Consider the following 18,870-nt stretch of genomic DNA (forward strand, 5'->3'; position numbering starts at 1 on the left):
GTGGTAAAGAACCCGCCTGCTAATGCAGGAGCCACAGGAGATGCAGTTTTGATCCCTGGATCCGGAAGATCCCCTGGAGGAGGAAGTGGCAACGCGCTCCAGTATTCTTGCCTGGAGAATCCCATAGACAGAGGAGCCTGGTGGGCTACAATCCATGGGGTCTCAAAGAGTCAGACATAACTGAGCAACAGAGCATGCATACATACATATATATAACTGATTTATTTTGATATACACCAGAAACTAACACAGCATTATAAATCAACTATATTTCAATTAAAAAACGTACATTAAAAAAAAACTAAGGGAGTCAAGAAAAAAAAAGTCCTGAAACAAAATTCTAGGGTGTCCTAGATTCCTACTCTGCCTCAGAGCTACCTAGTCAATTGGACAGATTATTTAACCTTTCTGAGCCTCCATTTTCCCAACTGTAAAACAGGAACAATGTCTACCTTTTATGATGATTTTGAGAACTAGAGATATTTTTTGTAAATATGCCTTACATAGCATTGTATAAACAGTAAAAACCACTAACGTGACCGTCATTTCCACCCACATCAGCATTTGAGGCCTCCCACGAGGATGCCGGGCCCCACCTCCTACCCTAAGATGTTCTCAATTGGTTTCATTTATTACACTTGTTGAAATGCTACACTTGTTCAAAGCACCATCATAAACATTATAGGAAATAAAATTTATAAGATAGTAATGGTATCCTTGGGTTGTTTACAAAGGATGTGAGAATGGAATGTTTTGCTTGGAGGCTAGATTTTAACAGAGGCTTCATTTATTCCTTCCTTAACAGTCCTTTTCAGACTTGACTTTTAGGGCCTGTGCTTCCCCAAAAGGAAAGGAAATAAGAGAATATAGTGTTCTGCTTAACCCTAAGACAGAAATTCTTAATATTTAATGCTTTGGTGATTTTTTATTTTTTAATATTTTTATATAACTTTTAATATACATATATATTTATTTGGCTGCGTGGGATCTTATTTGCAGCATATGAACTAGTTGGAGCATGTGGGATCTAGTCCCCTGACCAGGGATTGCCCCCGAGACCCTGCACTGGGAGCATGGACTCTTACCCACTGAACCACCAGGGAAGTCCCTGATGTTTTTTAAAAGTGTGGATCCGTGTTCATTAGAATGTATATGTGAGAGCAAAAGAAAGGTGAAAGTTATTGCCAAGAACTAGCCCGGTCATATAGCAGGAAAAGTGCCCACACACTCTGACCCCCCTTCCCCCCAACACACACCCTGCCATCTTAGGACTTAGGAGGCCAATTACCAAACATTGGATCTTGAGGAAAACATTTGGCTTCTCTACAATCAGAAATCATAATCTGCTCTCCAATCATGTCAGAGTCATTGAATCCAATAAAATAATAGTCATAAGTATTTCATGAAAGAAAATGCTAAATCGCTAGCAAAAGGTGATCAAGAAGTTGAACAGAACCAGACTTTGAACGGGTGAAGGTTAGAAGGTGAGTATGTGAGATGGGGAAAGCATTTTAGGCTACAGAACGTGGCAATGGGTCCTTCCTCGTGGAACATAGAGATCCAAAATTGCCACCCCCACAGCCTGTGGTGGGAGGAGAAGGACCGGAGACAGGCGTTCTTTCTCATCAAAGGATGAGGCCCAGCTTCATCTAACACTCACTGATGGCCCTCTGGCCATTTCCCCCCCCATCCCTCCTGCCATTGTCTTTTCCCTTTGTCACTGACATCCTCAATAAGACCGTCTACAGACTGACTGGCGGGTTACTGGCTGGTCACCATCTCCTCCATCAATACCTTGGGCATGAAAGGCCTCTCAGAGGGAGTGACCACTGCATTCAAGGTTCCAATCCAAAGCTCTTGTCCATGGAGTCAGCTTTTCTAACCCGTTAGAATGCTATGATAATAACAACAACGAAAAGAATTATTAGTTACTATGCTCCATGGTGGCTCAGTTGGTAAAGAATCAGCCTGCAGTGAAGAAGACCCAAGTTTGATCCCTGAGTGGAGAAGATCCCCTGGAGAAGAAAATGACAACCTACTCCAGGATTCTTGCCTGAAAAATCCCATGGACAGAGGTTCTTGGTGGGTTACAGTCCACGGGGTCACAAAGAGCCAGACATGACTGAGTGACCAAACCACCACCACCACGTGCCCCATCTCTTTGCTAAATGCTTTACGCGTATCCCTTCATTCGATTTCCACACCAGTCCCCATGAGAGTTCTGCTGTTATCCTCATTTTGCTAGTGAGGCAACTGACATGTAAAGAATCACATACTGGGACTTCCCTAGTGGTCCAGTGCTTAAGGTTTTGCCTTCCATGCAGGGGCTGTGGGTTCGATCCCTGGTTGGGAAGCTAAGAATACCACATGCCTCATAGCCAAAAAGCCAAGCATAAAACAGAAGCAATATTATAGCAAATTCAATAAATACTTTAAAAATGGTGCATGTTTAAAAAGACCTTTAAAAAATCACCCACCTAAAGTCGTACAGTACCTGGGAGACCTGAGTCTGAATCAAAAGCTCATGCTCTTCTCTACATTCTATGAACTTGGAACCAAGTGTGAAGGCCTTGTACCAGAAGGTCATCTTGAGGTCATTAAGGGATTCAGCCCATTCTCTGGAAAGATAAGGTCAGAGGAAAAAGGAGACAGAAATCTCTTGTTTCATATGTGGATGAGGGAACCAGAGTTGGAAAGAGTGGCAATTGCATGGCAGGTCCCCTGATATAATAGAAAGAGCATCCTCTGAAACGGGAAGGATGCTGTCTAATCTCCCTTCTGATTCAGCTGGAAAATGATGTGTTCAGGAAACCAGGGAGGCCCCTTATCCTGGACGAAGATCTTTAACAATCTCCTTTCACCTCTGTGAAGTTTGGCTCCAAAACACAGAACTGACAGTTGTCATTAACCACAAGAAGATGAACAGAGAGGATGAGAAGAAGGAAGAGAGACATCTAGAAGCTCTTTTTTGGAGGTAGTTTTATTTTTCTTTAACTTTTCCTTCTGGCAACCAAATAACACATCTTGTCTCAGAGAGGCTTTCATGGCGTATAATTTAAAGCCTATAAATAGATGCCTGTTATTAACAAACACACACACTCACACACACATACATTTTTCTCTCTATTCAGACACCAGCAGAAATATTGCAGATGGAGGAGATAAGCTGTTTAAAATGGGAGGCACCTTTTCCTCTCTTCCACCAGCTGGATAGATGCCTCTGTCTCTTCCTCCGCCCTTTCTCTCAACTCATTCTATTCTTCTCGGTTTTATTTCCATCTCTGTTCCCTTTATGCTGCTAAACCCCACCCTTCATGTTCTTACTGTGATCTTTCTGGAACACTCTCGACTCCCCTCTAATCTTTGTGCCTGAGTCTTTGCATCATTAGTGATCAGTCTCCTTTCTCCCTTCCCAAAGGCAACTAAAAACCTTATTAGATTTCCCTAAAATTCTATCTGACACAGAACACAGAGCTGTGGCTACAACCACCTTGGTAGAAAGAACCAGAAGATAAGGTTTACAGAGGTTCCAAAAGAAGCTATGTCAAGAAATAAAAATGACAAGAATGACAATAAAATCTGTGTGCCAGCCACTATTTATTGCAGAAAATTTAAAACAGGATCTCTGATGGGGTATTATAAGATGATGAATTCATTAATGGTTAATATATTAAAATGTGTATTTATATGGCATAACAGATTCCAAAGAGCTTTTAAGTATATGATTCAATTTATTTTCAAAGCAATAAGCCAGAGGGCAGAAGGGACATGGTAACTGAGAGTTTATCCTCTTTCCTCAGGTACCATGGCCAGTGAGTGGCAAAACCAAAGCCAACACCCAGTTTTGTGTGACTGCCCCCCACCAAGGAAGTATTTGGGCTTCCCAGGTGGCTCAGCTGTAAAGAATTCACCTGCCAACACCAGAGACACGGGTTCAATCCTTGGGTCAGGAAGATTCCCTAAAGAAGGAAATGGCAACCCACTCCAGTATTCTTGCCTGGGAAATCCTATGGACAGAGGAGCATGGTGGGCTACAATCCATCAGGTCATGAAAGAGTCAGACATGACTGAGTGATTACACAACAGGAAGTATTCAGGCCTATGTCTTATTCCATTTTATCCTTCATCACAATGATTTATAACTGTCTGTTTACTTGTCTTTCTTCACTCTTCTGTAAGTATTTTGGTTGTATTCCAAGCGCTAGGAAAATGCCTAACTCAGAGAAGAAGGGTAATAAATTCTTCTTCAATGGATGAATAAATGAATAAAGGAAAGGATGGGTGGATGAAAGGATGAAAGGATGGATGAACGCTTGAATGCGTTCATCCCAATGCGTGTATCCCAATGCACGTGTGTTCCCCAAATGCCAGTGTTAAACCAAATGGTAAACAAGGTGGAGTTTGATGTGGGAGACTTCTTTGCATCACCTCACACCATCCTGCTGGTTATAGGCAGCAGCACTAGATCAGCATTCACATTTCCTGCTCAACCACCAGGGCCCCATTCCTTGAGTCAGTTCGCTCCTGTCCATTCAGACAGTCTCAGCTCCTTTTTGCCCATCTCTAACTCTAGCTGTGGGCTTCCCGGGTGGTGCTAGTGGTGAATAACCAGCTGCCAATGCAGGAGACATAAGAGACATGGGTTTGATCCCTGGGTTGGAAAGCTCTCCTGGAGGAGGGCATGGCAACTCATTCCAGTATCCTTGCCTGGAGATGAGGATCTTGGAAGGCTATGGTCCATAGGGTCGCAAAGAGTTGGACACAACTGAAACGACTTAGCACACACACACAAAACTAGTTGCATCATGCCTTGCCTTTCCTCCTGTTACAGACTTTCAATTTCTTGAGAGGTCATGTCTTACTTAATTCCCTCATTCATTAATTAAAGGAGGAAGACTAACATGAACTATTTGCCAGACATCGTGAACTTAGGAGAATTATACTTTAATCTTTATTTTATCGGTGAGGAAACTGAGGTTCTGAGAACTTAGATAATTTATCAGAACACACCATAGGATCTTAATACACATTTCTCTAATGAAGGGGAAAAAAAGATGATGCAGGTAATAAGTGATTGATCAGGGATTCAAGGCCAAGCCTTTCTGATTCCAAAGCCGAAAATTTCTCCAATAGAGGAGCCTCTTCCAATTCTCATTCCTACTGAAAGATTCCTTCCATTTCAAAGATACCACGAAGGATTCAGGAAATCACTGAACTGAAAAATCAGCCCCAAGTCTCCAGGCATATGTAATCATAATAATAATTCTTTGAAACTATTTTAATATTTTCTTCCAGAGAGCATAAGGAATAATATGCATAGTGCTTATCCCTGACTTGATTTTATTTACACACAAGGGGACTTGTTATTAGTTTCATCTTTCATGCTAAGGCATGAAGCTATTTCCTGTGTGACCCATGGTTACCAAGTGAGTGAGGATGGCTCGGGGACAAACTATTTCTCTGACCAGAACCATATACCCTGGTCCTTTCACTAACCCAACAAAGTTTCTTTTATTTGATTTTTAAAATAGCTTAGTTTTCACATATTTAAAAAGAGTGCATTAGTCGCTCAGTAGTGTCCAACTCTTTGCAACCCCATGGACTGTAGCCCACCAGGCTCCTCTGTCCATGGAATTCTCCAGGCAAGAATACTGGAGTGGGTTGCCCTTCCCTCCTCCAGAGGATCTTCCTGACCCAGCAATTGAATCCCGGTCTCCTGAATTGCAGACAGATTCTTTACCAACTGAGCCACCAGGAGACCTGGGGACTAAAACAAAGGCAGTCAGCCCTCTCTTCTCTCAGAGACTCAGCTCTCAGCAGGCACCCTCTGGTAGTCAGCTACTGCATGTTGTAATCAAGAAAGATCCTGGAGTTCTGTAAAATCCTAATAAATCTTCTGAGCAGGCAAAGACAGATTAAATTATTTTCTCTCTTGCTTTGGTATTGCTTCCCAGGTGGTTCAGTGGCAAAGAACCCACCTGCAATGCAGGAGACACGGGTTCCATCCTTGGGTCAGGAAGATCTCCTGGAGAAGAAGATGGCAACCCACTCCAGTATTCTTGCCTGGGAAATCCCACAGACCGAGGAGCCAGGCAGGCTGCAGTCCCTGGGGTCTGACACGACTGAGCGTGCACGCACGCACCTGGTGTCAGGATTAACTGAAGTTCAGTTTCTTCTGTCTTGGTGCAGAAAGAATTCAATGAGATGTAAATAGTGAGTTTATTACCATAGGATGCTTTCAGGAGATACAAGAGAACAAGCAAGGGAGCCCAGTAGCTCAAGAACAAAGAGGGCTCCATTTTATAATCAAAGAGAAAGTGGGGAAGGGGAGAAGGCCACCCTCTATCTCTTTTTTTTTTTTTTTTTTTTTTTTTTTAAATATTATTTTATTAGTTGGAGGCCAATCACTTTACAACATTTCAGTGGGTTTTGTCATACATTGACATGAATCAGCCATATAGTTACACGTATTCCCCATCCCGATCCCCCCTCCCACCTCCCTCCCCACCCGACTCCTCAGGGTCCTCCCAGCGCACCAGGCCCGAGCACCTGACTCATGTATCCCACCTGGGCTGGTGGTCCGTTTCACCATAGATAATATACATGCTGTTCTTTCAAAACATCCCACCCTCACCTTCTCCCCCAGAGTTCAAAAGTCTGTTCTGTACTTCTGTGTCTCTTTTTCTGTTTTGCATATAGGGTTATCGCCACCATCTATCTAAATTCCGTATATATGTGTTAGTATACTGTAATGTTCTTTATCTTTCTGGCTTACTTCACTCTGTATAATGGGCTCCAGTTTCATCCATCTCATTAGAACTGATTCAAATGAATTCTTTTTAACGGCTGAGTAATATTCCATGGTGTATATGTACCACAGCTTCCTTATCCATTCATCTGCTGATGGGCATCTGGGTTGCTTCCATGTCCTGGCTATTATAAACAGTGCTGCAATGAACATTGGGGTGCACGTGTCTCTTTCAGATCTGGATTCCTCAGTGTGTATGCCTAGAAGTGGTATTGCTGGGTCATATGGTAGTTCTATTTCCAGTTTTTTAAGAAATCTCCACACTGTTTTCCATAGTGGCTGTACTAGTTTGCATTCCCACCAACAGTGTAAGAGGGTTCCCTTTTCTCCACACCCTCTCCAGCATTTATTGCTTGTAGACTTTTGGATAGCAGCCATCCTGACTGGCGTGTAATGGTACCTCATTGTGGTTTTGATTTGCATTTCTCTGATGATGAGTGATGTTGAGCATCTTTTCATGTGTTTGTTAGCCATCTGTATGTCTTCTTTGGAGAAATGTCTGTTTAGTTCTTTGGCCCATTTTTTGATTGGGTCGTTTATTTTTCTGGAATTGAGCTTCAGGAGTTGCTTGTATATTTTTGAGATTAATCCTTTGTCTGTTTCCTCATTTGTTATTATTTTCTCCCAATCTGAGGGCTGTCTTTTCACCTTACTTACAGTTTCCTTTGTTGTGCAAAAGCTTTTAATTTTCATTAGGTCCCATTTGTTTATTTTTGCTTTTATTTCCAATATTCTGGGAGGTGGGTCATAGAAGATCTTGCTGTGATTTATGTCGGAGAGTGTTTTGCCTATGTTCTCCTCTAGGAGTTTTATAGTTTCTGGTCTTACATTTAGATCTTTAATCCATTTTGAGTTTATTTTTGTGTATGGTGTTAGAAAGTGTTCTAGTTTCATTCTTTTACAAGTGGTTGACCAGTTTTCCCAGCACCACTTGTTAAAGAGATTGTCTTTTTTCCATTGTATATCCTTGCCTCCTTTGTCAAAGATGAGGTGTCCATATGTTCGTGGATTTATCTCTGGGCTTTCTATTCTATTCCATTGATCTATATTTCTGTCTTTGTGCCAGTACCATACTGTCTTGATGACTGTGGCTTTGTAGTAGAGTCTGAAGTCAGGCAGGTTGATTCCTCCAGTTCCATTCTTCTTTCTCAAGATTACTTTGGCTATTCGAGGTTTTTTGTATTTCCATACAAATTGTGAAATTATTTGTTCTAGTTCTGTGAAAAATACCGTTGGTAACTTGATAGGGATTGCATTGAATCTATAGATTGCTTTGGGTAGAATAGCCATTTTGATAATATTGATTCTTCCAATCCATGAGCACGGTATGTTTCTCCATCTGTTTGTGTCCTCTTTGATTTCTTTCATCAGTGTTTTATAGTTTTCTATATATAGGTCTTTTGTTTCTTTAGGTAGATATACTCCTAAGTATTTTATTCTTTTTGTTGCAATGGTGAATGGTATTGTTTCCTTAATTCCTCTTTCTGTTTTTTCATTGTTAGTGTATAGGAATGCAAGGGATTTCTGTGTGTTAATTTTATATCCTGCAACTTTACTATATTCATTGATTAGCTCTAATAATTTTCTGGAAGAGTCTTTAGGGTTTTCTATGTAGAGGATCATGTCATCTGCAAACAGCGAGAGTTTCACTTCTTCTTTTCCTATATGGATTCCTTTTATGTCTTTTTCTGCTCTGATTGCTGTGGCCAAAACTTCCAACACTATGTTGAATAGTAGTGGTGAGAGTGGGCATCCTTGTCTTGTTCCTGATTTCAGAGGAAATGCTTTCAATTTTTCACCATTGAGGGTGATGCTTGCTGTGGGTTTGTCATATATAGCTTTTATTATGTTGAGGTATGTTCCTTCTATTCCTGCTTTCTGGAGAGTTTTAATCATAAATGAGTGTTGAATTTTGTCAAAGGCTTTCTCTGCATCTATTGAGATAATCATATGGTTTTTATCTTTCAATTTGTTAATGTGGTGTATTACGTTGATTGATTTGCGGATATTAAAGAATCCTTGCATTCCTGGGATAAAGCCCACTTGGTCATGGTGTATGATTTTTTTAATATGTTGTTGGATTCTGTTTGCTAGAATTTTGTTAAGGATTTTTGCATCTATGTTCATCAGTGATATTGGCCTGTAGTTTTCTTTTTTTGTGGCATCTTTGTCTGGTTTTGGAATTAGGGTGATGGTGGCCTCATAGAATGAGTTTGGAAGTTTACCTTCATCTGCAATTTTCTGGAAGAGTTTGAGTAAGATAGGTGTTAGCTCTTCTCTAAATTTTTGGTAGAATTCAGCTGTGAAGCCATCTGGTCCTGGGCTTTTGTTTGCTGGAAGATTTCTGATTACAGTTTCGATTTCCTTGCTTGTGATGACTCTGTTAAGATCTTCTATTTCTTCCTGGTTCAGTTTTGGAAAGTTATACTTTTCTAAGAATTTGTCCATTTCATCCAAGTTGTCCATTTTATTGGCATAGAGCTGCTGGTAGTAGTCTCTTATGATCCTTTGGATTTCAGTGTTGTCTGTTGTGATCTCACCCTTTTCATTTCTTATTTTGTTAATTTGGTTCTTCTCTCTTTGTTTCTTAATGAGTCTTGCTAATGGTTTGTCAATTTTGTTTATTTTTTCAAAAAACCAGCTTTTAGCTTTGTTGATTTTTGCTATGGTCTCTTTAGTTTCTTTCGCATTTATTTCTGCCCTAATTTTTAAGATTTCTTTCCTTCTGCTAACCCTGGGGTTCTTCATTTCTTCCTTCTCTAATTGCTTTAGGTGTAGAGTTAGGTTATTTATTTGGCTTTTTTCTTGTTTCTTGATGTGTGCCTGTAATGCTATGAACCTTCCCCTTAGCACTGCTTTTACAGTGTCCCATAGGTTTTGGGTTGTTGTGTTTTCATTTTCATTTATTTCTATACATACTTTGATTTCTTTTTTGATTTCTTCTATGATTTGTTGGTTATTCAGAAGCGTGTTATTTAGCCTCCATATGTTGGAATTTTTAACAATTTTTTTCCTGTAATTGAGATCTAATCTTACTGCACTGTGGTCAGAAAAGATGACTGGAATGATGTCAATTTTTTTGAATTTTCCAAGACCAGATTTATGGCCCAGGATGTGATCTATTCTGGAGAAGGTTCCGTGTGCACTTGAGAAAAAGGTGAAGTTGATTGTTTTGGGGTGAAATGTCCTATAGATATCAATTAGGTCTAGCTGGTCCATTGTATCATTTAAGGTTTGTGTTTCCTTGTTGATTTTCTGTTTAGTTGATCTATCCATGGTTGTGAGTGGGGTATTAAAGTCTCCCACTATTATTGTGTTACTATTAATTTCCTCTTTCATACTCGTTAGTGTTTGCCGTACATATTGCGGTGCTCCTATGTTGGGTGCATATATATTTATAATTGTTATATCTTCTTCTTGGATTGATCCTTTGATCATTATGTAGTGTCCTTCTTTGTCTCTTTTCACATCCTTTATTTGGAAGTCTATTTTATCTGATATGAGTATTGCGACTCCTGCTTTCTTTTGGTCTCCGTTTGCGTGAAATATTTTTTTCCAGCCCTTCACTTTCAGTCTGTATGTGTCCCTTGTTTTGAGGTGGGTCTCTTGTAGACAGCATATATAGGGGTCTTGTTTTTGTATCCATTCAGCCAATCTTTGTCTTTTGGTTGGGGCATTCAACCCATTTACATTTAAGGTAATTATTGATAGGTGTGGTCCCGTTGTCATTTACTTTGTTGTTTTGGGTTCATGTTTATACAACCTTTCTGCATTTCCTGTCTAGAGAAGATCCTTTAGCATTTGTTGAAGAGCTGGTTTGGTGGTGCTGAATTCTCTCAGCTTTTGCTTGTCTGTAAAGCTTTTGAATTCTCCTTCATATCTGAATGAGATCCTTGCTGGGTACAGTAATCTAGGTTGTAGGTTATTCTCTTTCATTACTTTCAGTATGTCCTGCCATTCCCTTCTGGCCTGGAGGGTTTCTATTGATAGATCAGCTGTTATCCTTATAGGAATCCCTTTGTGTGTTATTTGTTGTTTCTCCCTTGCTGCTTTTAGTATTTGTTCTTTGTGTTTGATCTTTGTTAATTTGATTAATATGTGTCTTGGGGTGTTTCGCCTTGGGTTTATCCTGTTTGGGACTCTCTGGGTTTCTTGGACTTGGGTGGCTATTTCCTTCCCCATTTTAGGGAAGTTCTCAGCTATTATCTCCTCGAGTATTTTCTCATGGCCTTTCTTTTTGTCTTCTTCTTCTGGGACTCCTATGATTCGAATGTTGGGGCGTTTCACATTGTCCCAGAGGTCCCTGAGGTTGTCCTCATTTCTTTTGATCCTTTTTTCTTTTTTCCTCTCTGCTTCATTTATTTCCACCATTTTATCTTCTACCTCACTTATCCTATCTTCTGTCTCCGTTATTCTACTCTTGGTTCCCTCCAGAGTGTTTTTGATCTCATTCATTGCATTATTCATTTTTAATTGACTCTTTTTTATTTCTTCTAGATCTTTATTAAACATTTCTTGCATCTTTTCAATCTTTGTCTCCAGGCTATTTATCTGTACCTCCATTTTGCTTTCAAGATTTTGGATCATTTTTATTATCATTATTCTAAATTCTTTTTCAGGTAGATTCCCTATCTCCTCCTCTTTTGTTTGACTTGGTGGGCTTTTTTCATGTTCCTTTACCTGTTGGGTATTTCTCTGCCTTTTCATCTTGTTTAGATTGCTGTGTCTGGAGTGGGCTTTCTGTATTCTGCAGGTCTGTGGTTCCTTTTTATTGTGGAGGTTTTACCCAGTGGGTGGGGTTAGACGATTGGCTTGTCAAGGTTTCCTGATTAGCAAAGCTTGCGTCAGTGTTCTGGTATGCGGATCTTGATTTCTTCTCTTTGGATAGCAATGGAGTGTCCAGTAATGAGTTTTGAGATGGGTCTATGTGTTAGGTGTGACCTTGGGCTGTCTGTATGTTGATGTTCAGGGCAATGTTCCTGCGTTGCTGGAGAATTTGCGTGGTATGTCGTGCTCTAAAACTTATTGGCTCTTGGGTGGTGGTTGGTTTCAGTGCAGGTATGGAGGCTTTTGTACGGTCACTTATTACTTAAAGATCCATGTTGTCAGGAGTTTTCTGGTGTTCTCAGGTTTTGGGCTTAAGTCTCCTGCTTCTGGATTTCAGTTTTATTCTTCCTGTAGTCTCAGGACTTCTCCAACTATACAGCACTGATAATAAAACTTCTATGTTAATGGTGGAAAGTTTCTCCCCCGTTAGGGATACCCAGAGAGGTTCACCGAGTTACATGGAGAAGAGGAGAGGGAGGAGGGAGATAGAGATGGGCAGGAGGAGAAAGAGGGGGACTCAAGAGGAGAGAGACAGATCTACGAAGTTGTCTGATCCCAGAGTGTTCTCCGTAGCCCAGACACCCACAAAGATTCACAGAATTGGATTGGGAAGAGAAGGGGAAAGGAGGAAATAGAGATGTTCTGAGGTAGAAAACAGAGTCAAGATTGGAAGAGAATAATCAACACACTTGTGAATAAAAATGGGAGCTGAATATTGGATTCTTAAATGTTCACAATTTATATCATATACTGAAAAACAAAAATTAAAAATCTAGAGTAGAGGTTAGACTCTTAAAAATACTATATTAAAAACAAAAACCAAAACACACAAAAGAAATTTTAGAAATATATATGAAGTTTGGTATAAAAATAGGGCTTCTCTTCTTCTTTTTTTTTCCCTTTCTTCTGTAAGGTTATAGTGAATTGAAAATGAAAATTAAGGCGTAGTAAAAGGAGTGCTAGAGGGCTTTAAAAGAAATGAGAAAAAGAAAAAGAAAATAGAAGAGAAGAAGAAAAAAGAACAGAAAAAAAAGAAGAAAAAGAAAAAAAAGAAAAAAGAAAGAGAAAAAAAATTGTTTTGCCTAATTAAAAAAAATCGTAAAAATCTATGAAAGTTAAGGAGTAATGGGGGAGTAATAAGGAATTTTTAAAGGAAAATAAAAGAGAACCAAGAAAAAAGAAGAAAAATTTTTTTTTTTTCCTTACTTAAAAAAAAAAAAGAAAAGAAAAAGAAAAAATATATCTAGGAATTTCTCTGGAGCTGTTGCGGTCAGTGTGGGTTCGGCTCAGCTTCAGATAGCTCCTCGTTCCAGCTTACACTTCTCGATATCTACAGGCCCTTCCGGTGTAGTCAGTCCGTGGTTTCTTCAGGGATTTTAATCTGTTGCACCGGTCCCTTCTGAAGCGGTTCCCTTTGTTTATTTGGGTTCTGTTGCCGGTCTCTTCCGCGCCTAATTTCCGCCCTGACACAGGGGGCGGAGGTGGATTCTTATTCAGGTAGCTAGTTCCGTTGCACTGCGGGGAGGGGCTGTGCGGGGAGGGGCTGTGCGGGGAGGGGCTGTGCGGGGAGGGGCCGGCGCTTCAGGGAGGGGCTTGCGCTCTTTTCTCGGTCTGCGCTGCTCAGGCTCCGGGCTGTTCTGTCTGAAGCGTGCGCCCTACTGCGCGCGGCTCCAGCCCTCGGGCGATTCCCAAAAGCGCAGCACACAAAGCTGGGCCCGCGCTCCGGCCCCACGCCGCCCGAGCGGCCCAGGCAGCCAGGCGCTTGACGGGCGCTCTCTCCCCGGGTGCGGCGCGTCTTCTGCCCTGCGCGGTCCGAGTCTCAGTCCCCGCCGGCGCCAGTCGGGCGTGCGCGCCCTCTGCCCTCCGCGTCCCCAGCCCCAGTTCCTGCCCGCGCCAGTCGGGCGCCCGCGCCCTCCGTCTCGCCGCGACCCTCCCGGCGGACTTCGGCCGCCCAGAATCTCGGTCCCTTTGTTCTGCGAACGGCCGGCAGTGTGTTCGGGCCGGTTAATTTTCTCTCTCTCTTGCTCTCCCACAGTTCAAGCTGGCAACTCACAAAAGCTCCCTCTGATTGTCCTCAGGGCGCTCAGGCCCGGATCCAGCCCCAAGTAATGCCGCCCGCTCCTCTCCGTTCCGCCCCCACTTGCTGGTTGCGGATGCGGGCGTCTGGGGTACTTTTCTGCTGGGAGTTGCTTTTAGGCTCGTAATCTGTGGGTTTTATTTATTCTATCCCTCCCAGTCAGATTCAAACTCTTGAGATTCCAACACTTCCCCCAGGCCCGCCAGTGCGAGGGTTTCCCGGTGTCTGGGAACGTCCTCTATTAAGTCCCTTCCCGAACGGATCTCCGTCCTTAGCTCTTTTGTTTCGCTTTTTATCTTTTATATTTTGTCCTACCTCCTTTCGAAGACAATGGGCTGCTTTTCTGGGTGCCTGATGACCTCAGCTAGCGATCAGAAGTTGTTTTGTGAAGTTTGCTCTGCGTTCAGTTATTTTTTTGATGAATTTCTAGGAGAGAAAGTGGTCTCTCCGTCCTACTCCTCCGCCATCTTGGCTCCTCCCCCCCACCCTCTATCTCATTCCTGGGCAGACATCAAGGCTTACTGGTCCTTCTTTGGCCCTGTATGTTTTAACCAGTACTATCATGGCATTATTTAAATCATATGTATATTAGCCAAAGGGTAGTAACATTAACTAAAATACGGTAATACTCACCTCAGATTTTGGTATAATGTCCTCTTTCACCTAGTTTATTTCCCATCTCCTTTCTATCTTGGTTACATGCACAAGGACTATTAACTCCCTAACTTCATGGAACAAGATTCAGACACCGTATCTGTTTTATTGTGTTTTAACAGTCAGAGTTTGTGGCTTGAGTATGTCTGATCCTTGGCTGCACCTGGTCTTCCTTCAAGGTAGATCAGCTGTCCCCAACCATTTAGGCACCAGGGACCAATTTCCTGGAAGACAATTTTTTCCACAGATGGGGTGGGGGATGGTTTCAGGATGATTCAAACACATTACATTTATGGTGCACCTTATTTCTATTATTATTACATTAGTCCCACCCCAGATCATCAAATGTTAGATCCCTCAGGAGGTTGGGGACCCCTGGTGATCGTTGCTAGGTTATTGAATCCTTTTCTTGAGTGGCCATTAGCTTACAACAGTTTACCAAACTCCCTTAAAATTCTTTTTCTGTCTTTAATACCCTAGTGGGATTTCTAAACCAATTAAATAGTTGGTTTAGAAATCCCATGAACAAGGCTGAGTGCCAAAGAATTTATGGCTTTGAATTGTGGTGCAGGAGAAGACTCTTGAGAGTCCTTTGGACTGCAAGGAGATTAAACCAGTTAATCCTAAAGGAAGTCAAACCTGAATAATCATTGGAAGGACTGATGCTGAAGCGCCAATACTTTGGCTACCTGATGTAAAGAGCTGACTCACTGGAAAAGACTCTGATGCTGGAAAAGATTGAGGGCAGGAGGAGAAGCGGGCAACAGAGGATGAGATGGCATCACTGACTCAATGGACTTGAGTTTGAGCAAACTCTGGGACACAGGGAAGTCTGGAGTGCTACAGTTTATGGGGTCACAAAAAGTTGGACATGACTTAGCGACTGAACAACAAGTCTATCCCTATTACCAGAAACACAAAATGAATAGTAGATTAATTTCAATCCCTTGAAATGTAAATATACAAATGCTATGAATGATAAACCTTTCTTAATAGATTGATCTCAGCCTCTAATAATCTGAATTAACCAGGGAGAACTCTCCATTACTCAGGCTTAACAGACAACAGAGACTTTGGGATTCCTACCGAATGGACCAGTATCTCTTTGAAAGCACGTGCTGAGGACAGCAGGTCAGGCCTAACAAGGACCTGGATCTGACATGAGGAGAAAGTGAGCCCTGGTGAGACGCAGGTGTCCATGTCTGATGCTCAGCCCCGCACATGTGTAGAGACAAGAGTCGGGGGTGGTGTCTGAGGCAGACTCAGGGCTGCAACCCTGCTGAGTGTCCTGGGCAGTGCAGTGTCTGAATCACATCACAGCAAATTTAGGACTGTGCCGATGGAGACGAGAACTTCGGCACCTCTTTCCCCCTTGCAGCCTGCCGGATGCCTGGCATCTGGGCCTCAGTCCCTCTGCGGGGTCGCTCCCCACCCTGGAAAATGAGAGAGATTGTTTGAACAGTGGGTTCCCGCAGATGTTTCACTGCCTCACGCCAGCAAGGGTGCTGTATGGGAGACCGGGGATCTGGTATCTTTCTCTCAAGGCTGGGGTGTGTTTTGGGTACCAGTTCTTTCCCCCTTTCCCCCTTGGTCAGATTTTGTTGGACACCAGTGGCCAACGGTCTCACAACAGTTACAAGCCTAAGCTGCCCTCTTGGGTTTTTGAATTTTAATGTAGGAAGTCATGTAGTCACTAAAAATAACATTTTAATCAAATGTTCTCTAGAACTGAACCGCACTGGGGCTGTAACATTACAAAAGAAGAGACAAGGAAGCCTAGATCTAGATGTCAAAGTCAGTCAGAACCTCCTCGTTTCCAGTCTTCACAGCTGTAAGGAACTCTTATCATTCCACGTGTCATAAAACAAGACTGCCAGATTGAAGCACAGCCTTCTTTGGAATGGCTGTTAAGGATAACAGAAGTTTCCCATGGGAGTTGTCATTTTCATACCTGGCTTTCATGCAGAGGTGAAATTCTGTATTTAAATTAACCACCAAGGCCGGGCTCTGATTAACAGACTTACTGGTAATTCCGATTTCGGTTCACAAGTGCATGTCTCATTTTTTGTGTTTTTCTCTCTGCTTGTGTATGTGCATAATTCAATACATAACTGCTGAGCCTAGAAAAAGGAGCAATTGTGCCTCTATTTCTTCTTCTTTTTTTCATAGCTAATGTTTCAAAATACTCTTTTGAAATGCTAAGAGACTCTGAAATATTTAAGTAAACAGACTATTAGGATGAGAACCTAAGTGTCAAACAACAAAGAGACAACGAGCAATTTGCTATTCGGGGGGAGACAGAATTCAAAGCTACCTTGCAGGAGACAAAAAAAATAAAAAATAAACTCTGCCTGACAACAGACCTCCCAAGCAGATCCCACAGAAAGGCTATGTAACAACAAACAATAACAAGAACAACAACAGTAATTTCCTTGGTTGAGACAAGCTGATCTGCATAGACATTAAACACGTTTCTGGCCATAATCACCGAGAGGGGTAGAAGCTTTCACCCCCATTTTACAGATGAGAAAACTGAGTCTCAGAGAGGTTGGATAAGTCGCCTAAAGTCACATAGCTAAGTAGCAATTCAGTCAGTGCTAAAACCACATCTTCATACTCCCAAACTCAGTGGTGTTTTCAGGACACTCTGCCACAAATGGAAGGCATTACAGGCCTCCAGTTATTCTTCATTTTGAGGTAAACCTAGAGGAATAGCTTGTGTGGTCCTTTGTTTTTGGCTGCCTCAGCCTGAATGACACTTATGGGATTATTCTTTTTCTAGTTCTTTCTTGGCAATAACTCTATTGACAAAGCTCTTGTACCCAAAAAAAAAAAAAAAAAAAATCAGCTAAGATTTCAAAGCAAGACTTCAAGATTTCTCAAGGGAAAATCTAGGCCCTGAGGGGCTCAACTGTGTTTCCCAGGCCACATAGTAACCCTGCAAGATGAGCAAAATGTCTCAACTTACCCCACCTTGTAATAAACGCCAGAGAGGTGTCAGCAGACCACCAAAGAGATGGCCTGCTAATAGTGAGCAGGACAGTGTTAATCACAAGCAGAGATGCCAGGCAAAACCTCTGGTTGGGTTGTATCTGCCTCAAACCAAATGAGATATCTGTGGAAGAGTTTAAAAGTGGAAAAATACTATACAAATGTAAAGCATTATTGTTGTCTCCATGTTTCATGAGCCCCAACAGATATACCTTTTTCCCCCTTTTAAAAAGATTTTTATTTAAGTACAATGGATTTACAATGCTGTTAGCCCCAGGTGTACAACAAAGTGAATCAGTTATATATATATTGATTCTTTTTCAGATTCTTTTCCCATATAGGTCATTACAGAGTATTGAATAGAGTTCCCTGTGCTATATACAGGAGGTTCTTGTTAATTAGCTATTTTATATATGTGTGCTCAGATATGTGTGCTCCGTTGCTTGGTCCTGTCCGACTCTCTGTGACCCCATGGACTGCAGCCTGCCAGGCTCCTCTGTCCGTGGGATTTCCCAGGCAAGAATATTGGAGTGGGTTGCCATTTCCTTCTCTAGGGGAACTTCCCAACCCAGAGACTGAACCTGGGTCTCCTGCATTGCAGACAGAGTCTTCACTGTTTGATCCACCAGGGAAACCCCTGCATATAGTAGGCTCTTAGTAAAAATGTACTGAAAATGATTTTTACACTTAAAGAAATCCCTTCTAGGAATACTCTCAGGGACCCTGAAAGCTGAAAATATTTTCTTATACAACCCATAATTGTGGCATGCCAGTAAAGGATGGGGTTCGCACAGGAAACCTTATAAGAATCAACTCTATGTAATCACTCAGGACTCTCCAGACAGTCAGACCTGTTTGTTGTTTCTGGCATGCTCCCACGGTTTCTCACTTATCCACGTGCTGCTCCCTGCTCTTGAATGACCCTTCAGTACCCCACAAATGCCTGTGTGTGTCTGTGCTCAGTCGTGTCCGACTCTTTGCAACTTCTTGTACCATAGCCCGCCAGACTGCTCTGTCCCTGGGATTCTCCAGGCAGGAATACTGGAGTGCATTGCTGTTTCCTCTCCAGAGCAGCTTCCCAACCCAGGTCTCCCACCTTGCAGGCAGATTCTTGACCCTCTGAGTCACCAGGGAAGCCCCCAGGCACATGTAATACAGTTTAATAAATACATGAATAAGCTAAGAGAACACCCACATAATCCACCAGCTGGGACAAGAAAAGGAACACTGCCAGAATCTGAGCAGCTTCCTAGAGGTAACCCCTGGGCTGGCTGCAGTGACTGTGATACATTTCATCTTCTAAACTTTGGCTTCTCGGTTTTGAAGTCTGTAGAAATGGTACTGTTCTGTCGGGAGTGTTTCATTCAGCATCGCGCTTGTGGGATTCATCCTGGGGTATACCTGTGCCTGTGCTTTTCCACTGCATGAAAAACTGCAGAGTAATTCCTCTACTGGTGATGGATATTTGGGTTGTATCAAAGTTGTATTATATACAGTGCTGCTATGAATATTC

The sequence above is a fragment of the Muntiacus reevesi genome, chromosome 1 (genome assembly GCF_963930625.1).
Source record: "Muntiacus reevesi chromosome 1, mMunRee1.1, whole genome shotgun sequence".
In the NCBI taxonomy this organism is placed as follows: Eukaryota; Metazoa; Chordata; class Mammalia; order Artiodactyla; family Cervidae; genus Muntiacus; species Muntiacus reevesi.